Source organism: Coenobita brevimanus, chromosome 1 (assembly GCF_032717465.1).
Source record: "Coenobita brevimanus isolate Jiangsu-jjx chromosome 1, ASM3271746v2, whole genome shotgun sequence".
Classification (NCBI taxonomy): domain Eukaryota; kingdom Metazoa; phylum Arthropoda; class Malacostraca; order Decapoda; family Coenobitidae; genus Coenobita; species Coenobita brevimanus.
This window is the reverse complement of record NC_136954.1, coordinates 57,304,469-57,319,930: the sequence shown is the minus strand read 5'-3', so window position 1 is coordinate 57,319,930 and position 15,462 is coordinate 57,304,469. Positions and strand designations below refer to the sequence as shown.

At 43.6% G+C, this 15,462-nt stretch overlaps 1 protein-coding gene across 1 annotated transcript in view; it reads right to left on the bottom strand.

Annotated features, from left to right (window-relative positions):
* The window catches only part of fz (frizzled class receptor), an 88,246-nt gene that overhangs the window by 11,555 nt on the left and 61,229 nt on the right, over positions 1–15,462 (bottom strand). The window lies entirely within an intron of this gene.

Here is a 15,462-nt window from a genome sequence, read left to right as displayed (position 1 = left end):
GCCTGGAGAGAGCATTTTCCACCCCCCTGCCTCTCTTGTTAGCCCAACTCTTTGATCTTGGAGAGGCTGGGGGCAGGAGGGAAGAGTGAGAAAGAGAGGAGGAGGAGGAGGAGGAGGAGGAGGGGACAAGATGAGAGAGAGAGAGAGAGAGAGAGAGAGAGAGAGAGAGAGAGAGAGAATTACCATCCCTACAAAGAAGTTCAACCTAAATAAAAACAAAGAATAAAAAAAATAAAAGGATCGTTTAAAAGGACTCCCCAACCAACTGTGTGTGTGTGTGTGTGTGTGTGTGTGTGTGTGTGTGTGTGTGTGTGTGTGTGTGTGTGTGTGTGTGTGTGTGTGTGATTATAAACTGGAGGGGTTTGACATGGCCTTAATTATCCTTCCCTTTTATAAATAAATAAATAAATTAATTAATTAATAGCTTCAAGATGTGAGGGATAAAATTTGGAATGATGTGGTAAGGCTGGATGGGTAAAAAAAAAATAATAATAATAATAATAATAATAATAATAATAATGATAATAATAATAATAATAATTATACCACAGGACAATATTATAGATGCAGAATGAAAAAAAAAAATAATAATGGGGTTGCTTTTCATGAAGCCTTACAATGTTGTTTATTATAATGAGTAGATAGAACGCTCTTTACCTAATCAACTTTTTTTTTTTTTTAATGTGGGGAAGAAGGAACCAAAGGCAATGAGCCCGCAAAACTGTTCCTTCCAAGAGAAAAACAAAATACAAGAGAGAGCCAAATTCAAGATCCATTCATGTCGAGATACCTGGACACACTGCGTTTGAAAGACTGGAGATCATAGGAAGCAGGAAATACAGAGGGAGACAGTTCCAGAGTTGACGTGTTGCATAAATGAAGGACTGGGAGTAACGGTTGACTCTTGCATTAGAGAGTTGGACAGAAAAGGGGTGAGAGTTTGCTGCTAGACGGGTGCTACGCGCCCGTCGTAGAAGTGGAGGAATGCATGCAGACAGTTCAGAGGAACAATGACCATTAAAGCAGCGATAGAAAAGAGATAAAGATGCAACAATGCCGCGAAGAGACAGAGGTTGAAGGGAGTCAGTAAGAGGGGGAGAGTTAATGAGACGAAAAGCCTCTGACTCCACCCTATTGATAAGAGCTGTATGTGGGGAGCCTCCCCACACGTGAGAGTTGTACTCCACACAGGGGCGGATAAAAACCCCTGTATAGGGTCAACAATTGTGCAGGGGCAAAGAAGAGACGGAGTCGGCTTAGCACACCCAATCTTTTGGAAGCAGATTTTACAAGAGATGTAATATGATTTTTCCAAGACAAGTCCCGAGCAAATGAAACCCCAAGCACGTTCAACAATGATGCAGGATTAAGTTGAGTCTTTACCTAATCAACCCTACTTGTCTTTACCTAATCAACCCTACCTGTCTTTACCTAATCAACCCTACCTGTCTTTACTTAATCAACCCTACCTGTCTTTACCTAATAATCATACCTGTCCTTTTTTTAATCAACCTTACCTGCCTTTACCTGTCAAACCTGTCTTTACTTAATCAATTATATCCAAGTATCTGTTTTTATCAACAGTTCCACACACTTAAGACAACCAACAACATGATTATGAGGGCAAGGAGAGAAGGGGAGATGAGTGCAGAGAGAAGGGGAGAAGAGTGGAGAGGAAAGGGGAGAAGAGTGGAGAGAGGAGAGGAGAGGGGTGAAGAGAGGAGAGAAGAGTGGGGGGAGGAGAGGAGAATAAGCGAGTAACAAAGAGTCAATAAAAAGAGCAGGAAAGAAAGAAGTGTGAGGAGAAAAAGAGGAGGCAGAGACGAAGAAGAGAGAAGTAGGGGCGAGGGGAAGAGGAGAAACAAGCATGAAGAAAAGGTGAGAGGAAACAAGAAAACACGGAATCGGTAGAGAGAGAGAGAGAGAGAGAGAGAGAGAGAGAGAGAGAGAGAGAGAGAGAGAGAGAGAGGTGAAGAGCAGGGAGGAAGAGTGGACGAAGGAGAGAGGAGGGGAGGGGGAGAAAGACATGGTTCAAGGACAAGAGAGAGGTGAGAGGGGTGGAAAGGAAAGAAGAGTGAAGATGAGAGGGAGGAATAATAATGGAGGAGGAGGAGGAGGAGGAAGTATTAAAGGGTGATAAGGATTGATGAACAGTATGGGGGGGGGGGAAGACTGAGGGACACTATAAAAAAAAGGAGGAAGGATGAGGAGAGGGACTGAAAGAGGAAGGAAACAGGGAGGTAGGGAGGGAGGACGGGAAGGGGGAAGAAGGTAGGGAAGGGAGAAGAGGGTACTGGAAAAAAAAAGAGAAGGACAATAACAAGGGAAGGTGGAAAGGGAGAAAGATGAAGAAAGGGAGGGATGTAGGAAAGGAAGAAATGAGGAATGGATGGGAGAATGGGAGGGAGGACATGAAGACAGGGAGGAGGGAAAGGGAGGGAAGAAAGGGAGAGACGGAGAAGCGAAGAATGGAAGAAAGAAAAGAGAAAGTGAAGGAAAAGACAACAGGGAAAAGGGACAGCGGGAATGGGAGAGGGGGGAAAGAGAAGGGACAAAGGAGGAAGATAAAACGGGTTGTGTGGGATAGAAAGGAGAAAGTAAAACGAACGTGTTGAGAAAGAGAGAGAGGGGGGGGGGGCCTGCATCATTAGAAACATGCTTACACTGCCTTGCCAAATTAAAGAAAAAAGAAAAACTCGTTATTAAAACTAATGTACCTTAATAACATGCTTGCATAGGGAAACCCCTAATAAACCTTGAGAAAATAATGATTATAAACACTACACCACAAAAACATTCACCTCACGAACACAAAGGCTATCTCCCTCCTTTCCTCTCTCCTCCAAAAATCCCTTTTTCTCCCTCCAGTTCATCCCTCTAGCCTCTCCCTCCCTCCCTGCCGAAGTAAACCACAAGATCAGGAAGAAAAAACATGACTGGAAACCTGGAAACAGCTGATAAAACGATAAATAAAAGAGAAGAGGAGGAGCACGTGCGTTTGTTTACCTAATTCGACGCCACAGAAAACGAGGAGGCCAAGCGGGTCGATCAAGGGATAACTCGGGTATTTTCGTGGGCCGATCACGTTTGTCGGAGCCGGGCTAAAAAAAAGAAAGCTGTTTCCTGGAGTAATTTCCCTTGCCCTTCCTCTTCCACCTCCTACCCTGGCCTCCTCCTCCTCCTCCTCTTCGTCTCCCTTCCCTCCAATCATACTCTTCCCCTCCCCACCGAATTTTCCTTTCTTCCTGTCTCTTTTTCCTTTCCCTGCCCACACCGTCCACTGTTTTTCCCCTTCCACCCTATTATCCACCTCACTAAATCCCCCCCCCTCCATCATTATCAACCATTCCCCTCTCTCCTTTCTCTTTCATAAAACTGATATCGTAGTTACATATTTCCCTTTGACAAATGGCAACGAAAGGAACAATAGGTGTGATACTGCTTTCCTCTGTAGTCACCCTCACCGCCTTGCCCCTCCCCCTCTCCATCGCCACCCCCCCCTCTCTATTACTACCCTCACCTACCCCCCACCTCACTTTCTCTCTCTCTCTCTCTCTCTCGCCCCCCCCCCCTGACCGCACCCTGCTCTACATCCTTATCCTCAAGCCATTTCCTCCCAATTTCTCGACCCTCCCATCCGCTTCTTGATTCTCTCTCTCTCTCTCTCTCTCTTTTTCCCTCCTCCTTCACCCTCTTAAATACTCTTCGGCTTCCTTTAGGTCAATTTACATTAAGTTTTTATAAGTTAGTTAAAAATAAAAAAATAGCTTAAGTTTTCGTGATAAAACTTTGAACTGTCTAAAAAATATTCTGGCTTCAAATTCTTAAATACAGTTTACATGCAGCCTATTAATATAAAAAATAATGATAGTAAAAATGAAAATAATTATAAACCGGTATTCAAGTCCCCCCCCTCTCTCTCTCTCTCTCTCTCTCTCTCTCTCTCTCGTATATACTTCACTTTGCCTTCTTCCCTCACTCTCTTCCGTCTTTCCTTCCTCCACCACATCTTCCTCTTCCTCCTCCTTTACACCCCTTTCAATGTCTATGCCTCTAATTTCTCCACTCCTCCATTTCTTCTTTCTCCCTCCCTTTTTATTATACTTTTGCTACTTCAGACGATTTTATTCAGCTCAGAGGACATTTACAGCACTAGAGGAGTGACATAAACCCTTCCTCAACCCACACACACGAAGATTTTCTTGAGCTGAAGGAAATAATCTTGAGGAAGCAAAACTTAACTCAGAAAAACACACACACAGTTTTTCCAAATTTTCCCTTTCCTTCCTGTCCCTTTTTCTCTTCCTTTCCCTCTCTCTCTCTCTCCTTCCCTTCCCCTTCTTCCCATCTCTTATATTTCTCTCCCCTTCCAGTCCCTAGAACTGAGAAAAGCAAATTTTTTTTTTTAATTTCTCCCCTCTCTTCCCTTACATTACGTTCACACACACACACACACACACACACAATATAGGTACACATTTCTTCGGTAGTCTCTCTCTCTCTCTCTCCCCAACTAGGCAAGGCTGGGTTTCCCTCCTAGCAACGGTGTAAGGATGGAGGCCTGTGAAGGGAATAACAAGTAGGCCTATGTGGGGGGCAGACATAGGTAGATAGATAGGTAGATAGATAGATAGATAGACAGACAGAAACATAGATAGATAAGTAGAGATAGATAGACAAACATAGATTGGCCTAGGTAGAGATGTAGAGATAAATAGACAGATACAGGTAGAGATAGACAGATAGAAACAGAGAGAGAGAGAGAGATACTGTAGACAGATAAACATATAGGTATATACATTAGAGAAAAATACATTTACTGATTGTGCAGATAGATAGACAGGGCTACTGATAAATAGATGGATAGATAAATGGATAGCTGTGTAATGTACTGGGAACATATTGATACGGTAGTTATATTATGCAGAAAAATAGTGTTGGGAGGGTAGATAGATATGGACATTGAACGTGTGTGTGTGTGTGTGTGTGTGTGTGTGTGTGTGTGAGAGAGAGAGAGAGAGAGAGGGGGGGGAATAAGGATGGAGATTCTTAAGGAGGTAAGGGATTTGGGGAGGGGAGGGGAGGGGAGGGGAAAGGAGGGGGGAGGGGAGGAGAGGGGAGGGAGGAAAGGAAAGAAGAGAGGGAAGAGGAGAAAGCAAGATGGAAGGTGACAAAAATGAAGGAAAAGGGAGAGAAGACAAATATCAAAAGGAAAAGGAAAAGAGAGGAGAGGAGAGGAGAAGAGAGGAGAGGAAAGGAAAGGAGAGGGGGAAAGGAAGAGAAACAAGTGAGGGATGAGGAAAACTAAGAGAGGTAGCAAAGGCATGCCAAGTGAAGCGGAAAAGGAAAAGGAAGAAATTGAAGAGAGAGAAGAAGAAACGGGAAAAGGAAGAAACTGGAAGTAAGAGTAAACAACGGAAGATCAAAATGGAGGGAGGGAGGGACGAGGAAGGAGGGGAGGAAGGAGGGAAGGGAGAAGGGAAAAATAGATGTTAAGGAAGAGATAAAGAAATACTGGAGGGAGAGAGAAAGGGAAAGAGAGCGGGATTGAAAATGTGAGAGAGGAAGAAAGAAGATAAAAAGAGAAAAATAAAGTGTTATAAGGGAAAATGGAGAAAGAAATGGAGGATGGAAGGAAAGGGAAAAAATACTGGGAATAAGGATGATTAGAGAGAGAGAGAGAGAGAGAATGGATAACACGGGAGGGACTGGAAGGAGGAGGAAGGGGAGGAAAGGAAAATGGAAGAGAGGGAGGAAAGGAGGAAAAAGGGAGAAGGAAGGGAGAGGGAGAGGAAGGGTTCAGGTGTTTAGTGACTCCCAACTCATGCATGTGTGATGTTTCTCTCCCTCTCTCTCTCTCTCTCTCTCTCTCTCTCTCTCTCAGCTGACGTCATTTCCTTCCTGTTTCCTGTCCTAGAATCCTTACAAATTTCCCTCCTTCCCTCTGTTCCTTCCTTCCTTCCTTTCTCCTTCAATCATTCACTTTTTTCTCTTTCATCGTCATTTTCATTTCCTGTCCATTTTATTCAATTTTGGAGAATTTGAAACGAGAAAAAAAATATATAGAAAATAAAAATCGCGTGACGGTAGGAAAAAAAAAAAAAGATTATTGTAGTTTAGTGGTAATTCTCTCTCTCTCTCTCTCTCTCTCTCTCACCCTTTGTCCTTTCTTAATTGCATTCTTCCTTCCTTTCTTCCCCTTCCATTTTTTTTTTCTTCCGCCTCACCATCCTTTCCTTTTCATTTTTCGTTTTCCCTCTCTCCATAACTTTCCTTCTTTTATATTTTCTTACTCCTCTACACCTTCCGTTTTTCTTTCCTCCTTTCTCTCCCTCTTTCTTATTAACTGCCTCTTTCCCCCCCCTCCCTTCTTTCCTTCCTTCTTTACACCTAGCATTTTTCCGTCCTTCTTTCCAACACTTCTTCGTCTTTTCCTTCTTTACTTCCTTCTCGCTACTCCCCTATTCTCCTTCCTCGTTTCCCTCCTCTCTACCTTCTCTCCCTCCTCCCTTCCTCCTTTCCTAACTGTTCTCCTCTTCCCCATCCTTCGTTCTCTCTCTGCTTTCATTACCTCCTACTCCCTCCTTTCTCTTTCCTTCCTTCCACTTTTCCCTCCCTCCCCCTTCCTCCTTCCCTCCCTCCGAAGCGAGAAGGGAATTGCATTTAGAAGGGCCTGATTTAGTTATGGGGAGGGGGAGGGGGAGGGGAGGAAAAAGGAGAGAGGAGGAAGACAGGAAATGGAAGGAAAGAGAGGTGGAAGGGGAGCTGAAAGGAGGGAGGGGACTCTGGGGGGAAAAGGGTGAGGGATGGGAGGGGAAAAAAAAAAAAAAGAGGGGAAGAGAAGAGATGGATGGGAATGAAATTGAAGAAATGAGTTAAAGGAAAGATAAAGAATGCAATGGGAGAGGGGAGGGAGGGAGGAGGGATGGAATAGAAGGGAGGGGGAGGGACAAAAGGGGAGGGAAGGAATGGAAGAGAAAGAAGGCAAGGGAAAGCCAGGAGAGTAGAAGAAGCTGACATGGAATGGAAGGAAAGAAAAAGAAAAGGAAATTAGAATATATAAAGAAAATGTACAGAAGGAAAATGTACAAAAAAGGGAAAAGGAAAGAGAAACGTGGGTCAAAAACAAAACAAAAACAAAAACAAAAAGAAGAAAGGAAGAGAAAAAGGATAAGAGGCAGAAGGTACCTAAGAAAGAGAAAAAACTCCAGTATTTTGCTTTTATTCTCTCTCTCTCTCTCTCTCTCTCTCTCTCTCTCTCTCTCTCTCTCTCTCCTGTGTAGCCACAAATAAACAAACAAACACACTTGAAGGGGAAGTCAATATAGGCAGGCACTGTTGATGAGGGGTATTGATTAGTAACTCTCTCTCTCTCTCTATCTCTCTCTCTCTCTCTCTCCTTGCAGATCCCTCCCTCCCTCCCATTCTTTCTTACACCCTCCTTCCTCTTAAAACTTTTTCTTTACTCTCACGGTCCTCCTTCTCTCCTAGTTAGTCTCTCCTCCCTCCTCTCCTCTTCACTTCCCTTTCTTCAGCCTGACAATACCTTACTTCCTTCCCCTTCCCCCCTTTCTTTCTTCCTTCCCATCTCCTCTCCTTCAAGATCTCTCTCTCTCCCTCCTTTCCTTCCTTCTTTACTATCCTCTCTTTTTCTCTTTACAGTCCCTCCCTCTTTTCTTAACCTTCTTTCTCTCATTTCTTCCTCTCCTTCCTTCCCTCCTTTTTTCCTATCCTTCCTCCCTTCTTTCCTCTCCTTCCATTACGTTCCCGCCTCCCCCTGCACCTCCCCTTCCATATCACCCCCTCCGCTCCCCTCTCATTCGTCCCCTCTCCCCCTCCACTTTCTTCCACCCTTCCTCCCCTCCCTTCTCTTTCTTTCTCCCTCTCCCTCCCCTCAGCTTCCTCCTCTTTCTATCTTCCTCTCTCCTCCCCCCTTCTTCCCCTCCCTCCTCTTTCTTTCTCCTTCTCTCTCACCCACTTCCTCCCCTACCTCCTGTTCTTTCTTCCTCTCTCCCTCCCCCCTCCTCCCCTTCCTCGTCTTTCACCTTCCCCCCTCCCCTTTCTTTTTTCCTCCCTCACCTCCCTCCTCTTTCTTTCTCCTTCCCCCCTCCCCTCTCCCCTGTCTTTCTTCCTCCCCCTCACCTCCCTCCTCTTTCCTTCTCCCTCCCCCCTCCCCTTCCTTTCTTTCCCCTTCCCCCCTCCCATCTCCCCTTCCTTCCTCCCTCCTCCTCCCCTCTCCCCTTCCTTCCTCCCCCTCCCCCACCTCATTAGCGCACCAGCACTTCCTTAACTTTTCTAAGAAGGCGTCGCTTTGATCTTTATTTCTTTATTTACCTTCTTTCTTTCTTTCTCTCATTTCAACTTTCTCATTTTTTTTATTTTTCATTAACTTCAAAATTAATATAGATACACATTTAGGTCTAAATGGATAAGCTACAGTACATATATTAGAGAGAGAGAGAGAGAGAGAGAGAGAGAGAGAGAGAGAGAGCCATTGTGAAGGAGACATTAGAGAAAAGTTGAAGAGTATGTACTGAACCCCCCCCCACCTCTCTCTCTCTCTCTCTCTCTCTCTCTCTCTCTCTCTCTCTCTCAATGTGTGCGTGCTGGTAACCATGAATCTGGGGTGGGAAGATATTAAATCCGATTTGGTAACACTGTCCACAACACGTGCTAAGAGGGGGAGAGGAGAGGAGAAAGAAGAGAAGAGAGAGGAGAAGAAAAGAGAAGAGAAGAGATGAGATGAGAAGAGGAGAGAAGAGAAGAGGAGAGAAAAGAAGAGAGAGGGGAGGAGAAATGAAAACAAAAGAGAAGAGAAGAAAGGAGGAGACAGGAGAACAGAGAGGAGGGAGAGAAGAATGGGAGGAAGAAAGGATGGGAAGGAAGGGGAAGAAAGATGGAGGCACGGGAAGGAAAAGGAAAATGAGAGGAAAATATGAAGTAAGGGAGGGAAGGGAGAGAAGGTGGAATGATGAAGAGACGAAAAGGGGAAGATAAAGAAAATGCTGAGTAAATGTGTGAGAGAGAGAGAGAGAGAGAGAGAGAGAGAGAGAGAGAGAGAGAGAGAGCACTAATGTCTTCCTTCTCCAAACTCCTTCAGTAAATCTACCGTTGTTCCTTCTCCCTCCATCACCCTTCTCTCTCTCTCTCTCTATTATCCGCCATTCTTGCGTCCCTCCTCTCGCTTCCTCCCTCCATCATCCTTAATTTTCTCTCCCTCGTTCATCCATTATCCTCCATCCTTCCGTCTCCCAACTCTTTAGTCCTCCCTCCCTCTCCCTCAATCACCCATGTGTGTGTGTGTGTGTGTGTGTGTGTGTGTGTGTGTGTGTGTGTGTGTGTGTGTGTGTGTGTGTGTGTGTGTGTGTGTGTGTGTGTGTGTGTGTGTGTGCAATGAGGATTTGTTTCATTAATATTCCCATAAACTCATAAAAAATGTCATAAAATCCTGGCCCGAATTTTCCCCCGTAATTCATTGTATCTTTTTATTTTTTTCAATTATTTTTCTTTCTTACGTCATACCGGGAATATAATGAGCCAATCTCCTTTTCATGAGCTTAAATTAATCTGACGCTTATAATCACTTGCAATAACTCACTGTATACCTTACTGGCTCGTGCAATTAGCAAATCTGAGCCTTATTATTACGGTATTATTATTATTATTATTATTATTATTATTATTATTATTATTACTACTACTACTACTACTACTACTATTATTATGATTATTACTGATACTACTAACATTGTGTTTATTTACTTTCCCTTCCTTCCTCTATTCCTTTTCCTTCTACAGGTCTTAAACACCAATATACATCTTACTTTTCCGTCTTCCCTATTTTCACTCTCATTTCCTCCATTCTCTCCTTCCCTCCAGCATCTCTCTCTCTCTCTCTCTCTCTCTCTCTCCAATTCCTCCTTCTCCCTCCCATCTTTCCTTGTTACTTTCCGCCTCCCCCTCCCTTCTCTCCCTCGCTCCCTTTTTTTAGTCTTTTTCCCCTCCCACCTTCCCTTTTTACCTACCTCCTCCCCTACCCCTCTCTTATGATCTCCCACCTTCCCTCCCTTCCTCCCCCTCCTTGCCTCCCTCCCTTATTACCTCCCCCTCCCTAATGTCCCTAATCAGCAATAAATTACAGGAGAGAAAGAGGTGGAGACAGAGATACAGATGTGGAGGGGAGGGGAGGGGAGGGGGAGGAGGGAGGAAAGATGTAAAGAGAAAGGGGAGGAGGGATACTGTAGAGAGGGTACGAGGGAATGGAACTTGATGGAGGGAAGGAAGGGGAGGGGAGGGGAGGGAGAGAAGGGAGGGAGGAAAGAGACAATGGCTGTGGGATATCTTTTAAAAATGGTAGGAGGGGGAAGGGGAGGGGGGAGGAGAGGAGGGGGAGAAGGAGGGTAGAGGAGAGGGGAAGAGGAGGGGGGAAGGGGAAGGGGAGGGGGAGGAGAGGAGGAGGGTAGAGGAGATGGGAGGACAGAGGAGGCTGAGATAAAAGAGAGGAGCAGACTGAGATGAGAGGAGTGAGGAGGCAAGGGAGAAGAAAGAGGGGAAAGAGGAAAGAAAATAGCAGGCACACGAAGAGGGAGAGGAAAGGGGAGATGAGATGAGAAAGGAGAGCAAACAGGACAGAAGACAGCCAAAGGAAAAGAGAAATGAAGAAAGGCGAAATAAAGGGGAAAGAAAATACAGAGTAAAGGGAGAAGGAAGAGATAAAGGAGAAAAAAGTAAAGAGAAGGGAAAGGGAAGAAGGGGAGAAGAAAATAAATAGAAGGGGGAAGGAAAAGGTAGAAGGGATGGTGAAAGAAAGGGAGAAAGAAAAATGGAGGAGAAATGAAAATGGAATGATACATGAACGATGATATGGCTGATAAAAAAGGGAAGAGGAAAGAGAGAGAGAGAGAGAGAGAGAGAGAGAGAGAGAGAGAGAGAGAGAGACAGACAGAGAGAGAGAGAGAGACAGAGAGAGAGAGAGAGAGAGACAGAATGTAGTGGGAAAGAGAGGGGAGAGAAGGAAGAGGGAGAGTTAAGGGAGAGAGAATGAAGAGGGAAAGACAGAGGGGAAAGAATGAAAAGGGAGGGAAAAGAGGGGGGAGAGAGAATGAAGAGAGAGAGGGGACGAAAGAGAGAGATGAAGAGGGGAGAGAGATGGAAAAGATATGGGGAGAACACAAAGAGGGAATCAGAAGGGGGAAATTGAGAAGAGGGAAAAGAGAGAGAGAGAGAGAGAGAGAGAGAGAGAGAGAGAGAGAGAGAGAGAGAGAGAGAGAGAGATTCGTCCTTGAGTAATTATTTTAATTTGTGGGCAGACAAAGAGAGAGACAAGCAGGTGAGCAGACAGACAAACACATAGACAGGCAGACAAACCGAACGCGTAGTCTCTCTCTCTCTCTCACACACACACACACACACACACACACACACGGAGCTACAAACAGACAGGCAAGAGTGACAGCATAACGTGCATCCACCATTGATGACGGGAGGTAAAAGGGAAAGGAAGAAAGGAGGAAAAGGGGAGATGGAAGAGGAGGAGAAAGAAAAAGACAAAAGTGAGGAAATATTGAAGTGACTAGTGTGTTAAAGGGAACAGGAAGGGAGGGAGAAGAGGGAGAAAGGGAGGAAAAGGGAAGAAAGGGAGGAAGAAAGTAGAACGGGAGAAGTGGAGGAACTGAAGACATAGACAGTGAAAGGAGTGCAAAGGAGGAAGAGGAAGATGTGGTAGAGGAAAGACGGAAGAGAGTGAGGGAAAAAGGCAAAGTGAAAAGAGAGAGAGAGAGAGAGAGAGAGAGAGAGAGAGAGAGAGAGAGAGAGAGAGAGAGAGAGAAGGGAAGAACAGGGAGGAAGGGACAATGTGATGAAGTGAAGGAGGAAGAGAGGGAAGGAGGGAGGGAGAATGTGATGGAGAGAAGGAGGGAGATCTGAGGGGAGGGAGGGGGAGGGAGAACTAATAAATAAGGGAGGAAACACAGCTGAGTCAGAGGGGAAACGAGAAATCACAGTGGGAGAGAAGAGATGGAGGGAGGGAGAGAAAGAGAGAAGGAACAGAAGGGAGGGAAGAAAGAACAGAAGTTGGAAGGAGGGAAGAAGGAACAGAAAGAGACAGAAGGAGGGAAGGGGGGGAGGGAGGGAGGATAAGGAGGGATAGAAGGAGGGGGGGGGAGCGAAGGAGGGAGGGAGGGAGAATACAAATACAAAGGAAAGCAAACAGCAACAGACATTATGGACCTTTCGAGGCTGTTTGTTACAGAGTAGACTACCGTATGACTACGAGATCTAACTCTACATGCTGAAGGATAGGGATAGTACAGCAAGAAGGCTCCCCCCGCCTCCAAACCCTCGTTAAAACTGGTGGGAAAAAGTGAGAAGAACCACCATGCAGCATTAAAAACTGACAGGGAAATCTCATGGAAAGACTGAAAGGGAAAAGTAACACTGTATAATACTTTATAAGGAGATACAGTAGGGGTGAAAACGGGGCGAGGGAAGTCGAGACGGAAGGAATAAGGTACGGAGAAAAGACCAAATAAAGGAGACGAAAGGAATAAAGGATGAACGAAAAGAAAAAAAAGAAAAAGGAAGGGAAGGAAGGATGGAGGGAATGATGAAGAAAAATGGTGACAGGGAGTAGAAAAGATTTAAGACAAAAACGAGTAGGAGAAAACTGGAAAGGAAAGCGGAAGAACGAAGAAAAAAGATGACGTGGGGGAGGGAGGGAGGGAGAGAGAGAGAGAGAGAGAGAGAGAGAGAGAGAGAGAGAGAGATTGGGGCAAGAGACAGCAGCGTTGACTTAGCAGACGCTGTAAATAAATGGAAAAGAAACGAGAAAAGAAACAGAAAAAAGGAGACAGGAAAAACAGGGAGATAAAAACGTGGACAGAAAAATGGCGAAAAATAAAGAAAATGGAGGAAAGAGGAAGGGAAAAAAGCAAAAATAAGAGTACGAATGAATAAGATAAAGAGGAGAAAATAAAGGTGAAAGCTAATAAAGTGAGGAGATGGAGAAGAGGATGAGAAAGAGGATAAGAGGAGTACGATAGGGACAACAGGAAGAGGAAGAGGAGATGTGAGGAGCAGGAGGAAAGGGGAAATGTGGAGAAAGATCAGGAAGAGAGGAGGGAGAGAAGATGGAGGAGGAGGGGAGGATGACAACAGGAAGGAATGGAAAAGGAAAGAATGAAGAAAGGGGGGAGAGGACAAGAGATAAGATATGAGAGAGAGAGAGAGAGATTAGGAGGGGAAGCAAAAGAAAATGGGAAGGAGGCAGTAAATCAGGGTTAAAGAGAGATTAATGAAGACAGAAGAGAGAGAGAGAGAGAGAGAGAGAGAGAGAGAGAGAGAATATTTACGTAACTACTTTTATACACTTAGAAGGAAGGAAGGAAAATGGATGTGAAAGAGAGAGAGAGAGACAGAGACAGAGACAGAGATTATATTTACGTAACTGCTTTTATATACTTGGAAGGAAGGAAGGAAGGAAAATGGATGAGAGAGAGAGAGAGAGAATATTTACGTAACTGCTTTTATACACTTAGAAGGAAGGAAGGAAAATGGATGTGAGAGAGAGACAGAGATTATATTTACGAAACTGCTTTTATATACTTGGAAGGAAGGAAGGAAGGAAAATGGATGAGAGAGAGAGAAAGAGAGAGAGAGAAGTCAGCGCTCCCTCCTTGCTTTTACGCTCCAGTGGCTGCCTTGGTGTCATACTCTCTCTCAACCATTCCCTCATCCCCCTTTCCCCATCCCCTCTCTCTCCCCAACTCTCTTTTTCCATCTCCCTCCCTTCCTCTTCTTATCTCCTGTCTTTCCTCTCTCTCTCTCTCTCTCTCTCCCCCCCCCCTCCCTTCCATTTTAATTGGATGCTTACCCACTGTTCTATCTCCCTTATTGTATCAAGGATGAGTTATGTGAGCCGCTCTCCCTCCCTCCCTCCTTTGTTTTTCTTCTCATTTTTCTCCTCCCCCCATCTCTTAACCTCCTCCCTTGTTCATCCTCTCTCTCTCTCTCTCTCTCTCCTTCCTTCTTCCTCATTCCTCCTACTTTTCCTTCCCTCCTTCACCACCAAATTTCCTTCCCCCAGTCTATCAATTATTCAAAATCCAACAACAACTTCCATACATTAATACACGTTTCATATAGTTTCATTTAGTTTCGCTGCTACTTGTTCATTTGGGATTTTTTTTTTTTTTTGGCCAACGCAAGACGATTTTATTCACCTGAGAAACCCCTTACCAGACCAAGGGTGTGTGTGTTTGTCGAATATGAAAAAAAATAAATAAATCCCTTTAATAACTGAGCGCTGATTGATAACTTAGGTTTCAATAATAATAATAATAATAATAATACAAATCACAATAAAAACAACAGCAATTATTATTATTATTCTTTATCTTATTATTATTAAAAAGAAACAAAGGAAAATGACAACCGACATACCAATAAGTGCAAAAAATAAGTACAGTACAGGTACCAGGTAACTCATATCAAAAGCTGAATACCTAGCTACACACACACACACACACACACACACACACACACCGTTAACCACCACCCTATTTTTTTGTCCAAACCTCCCACCAAATTACACATGCTTAAAAACACGCTAAATATTAATGCACTCCTGAATAAAAATTACTTCTAATGTTATATCAGTGAAAGTAAAAGCAACGTTTGATATCACAATTGACATCAGCGAAAAAAAAAAAAAAAAATCGAGTACTAAAATATAAACTGAATTCGGCGCGTTATCAAAATATTTTCAAAAGTATCTGATGGCATGAAAATATATATAGTACATATCTTTTTTAAGGGTTGCAGTAACATTTTTCGATTCTTTTTTTTAACTATAACCTTTTAAATTTTATCAACGTCGTACACTAATTCATATATATATATATATATATATATATATATATATATATACAGTATATATATATATATATATATATATATATATATATATATATATATATATATATATATATATATATATTCTATCTCCACTCTTACACGACCTGATATATTAAAGTACCGGTTTATTAAAAGAGTACCGTAGCGAACAGTATGAGAAGAGAAAAGAATTAAGTCAACGTTAACAAAACATAGGCGTAAAACAAAGACTTATTCATACGTCTGTCACGCACGCTTTGTTTCCGCCGCCGCCGAAGGGAAAAACTGTCGTACCGGACACAAAACGCGCTTAAGTTAAATATTATCTTCCCTAAAGTTAAATATTATCTTTCAACGCCTCGCATTCAAACAAGCACGTACTGAACCAGACGAAAAAGCAAATACATGATTAAAAAAGGTAAAGACATTATGTGCATTAAGAGAAACTATATTAAACTGATCAAAACTTCTAGAAAACAATGAAACAAATCAAGTCTTCGCTCGTGATGGAAGGGTCGATGCCATAAAACTTTTGGCGGGAACTCATCAGCTGATCACTGTTATTGTTTT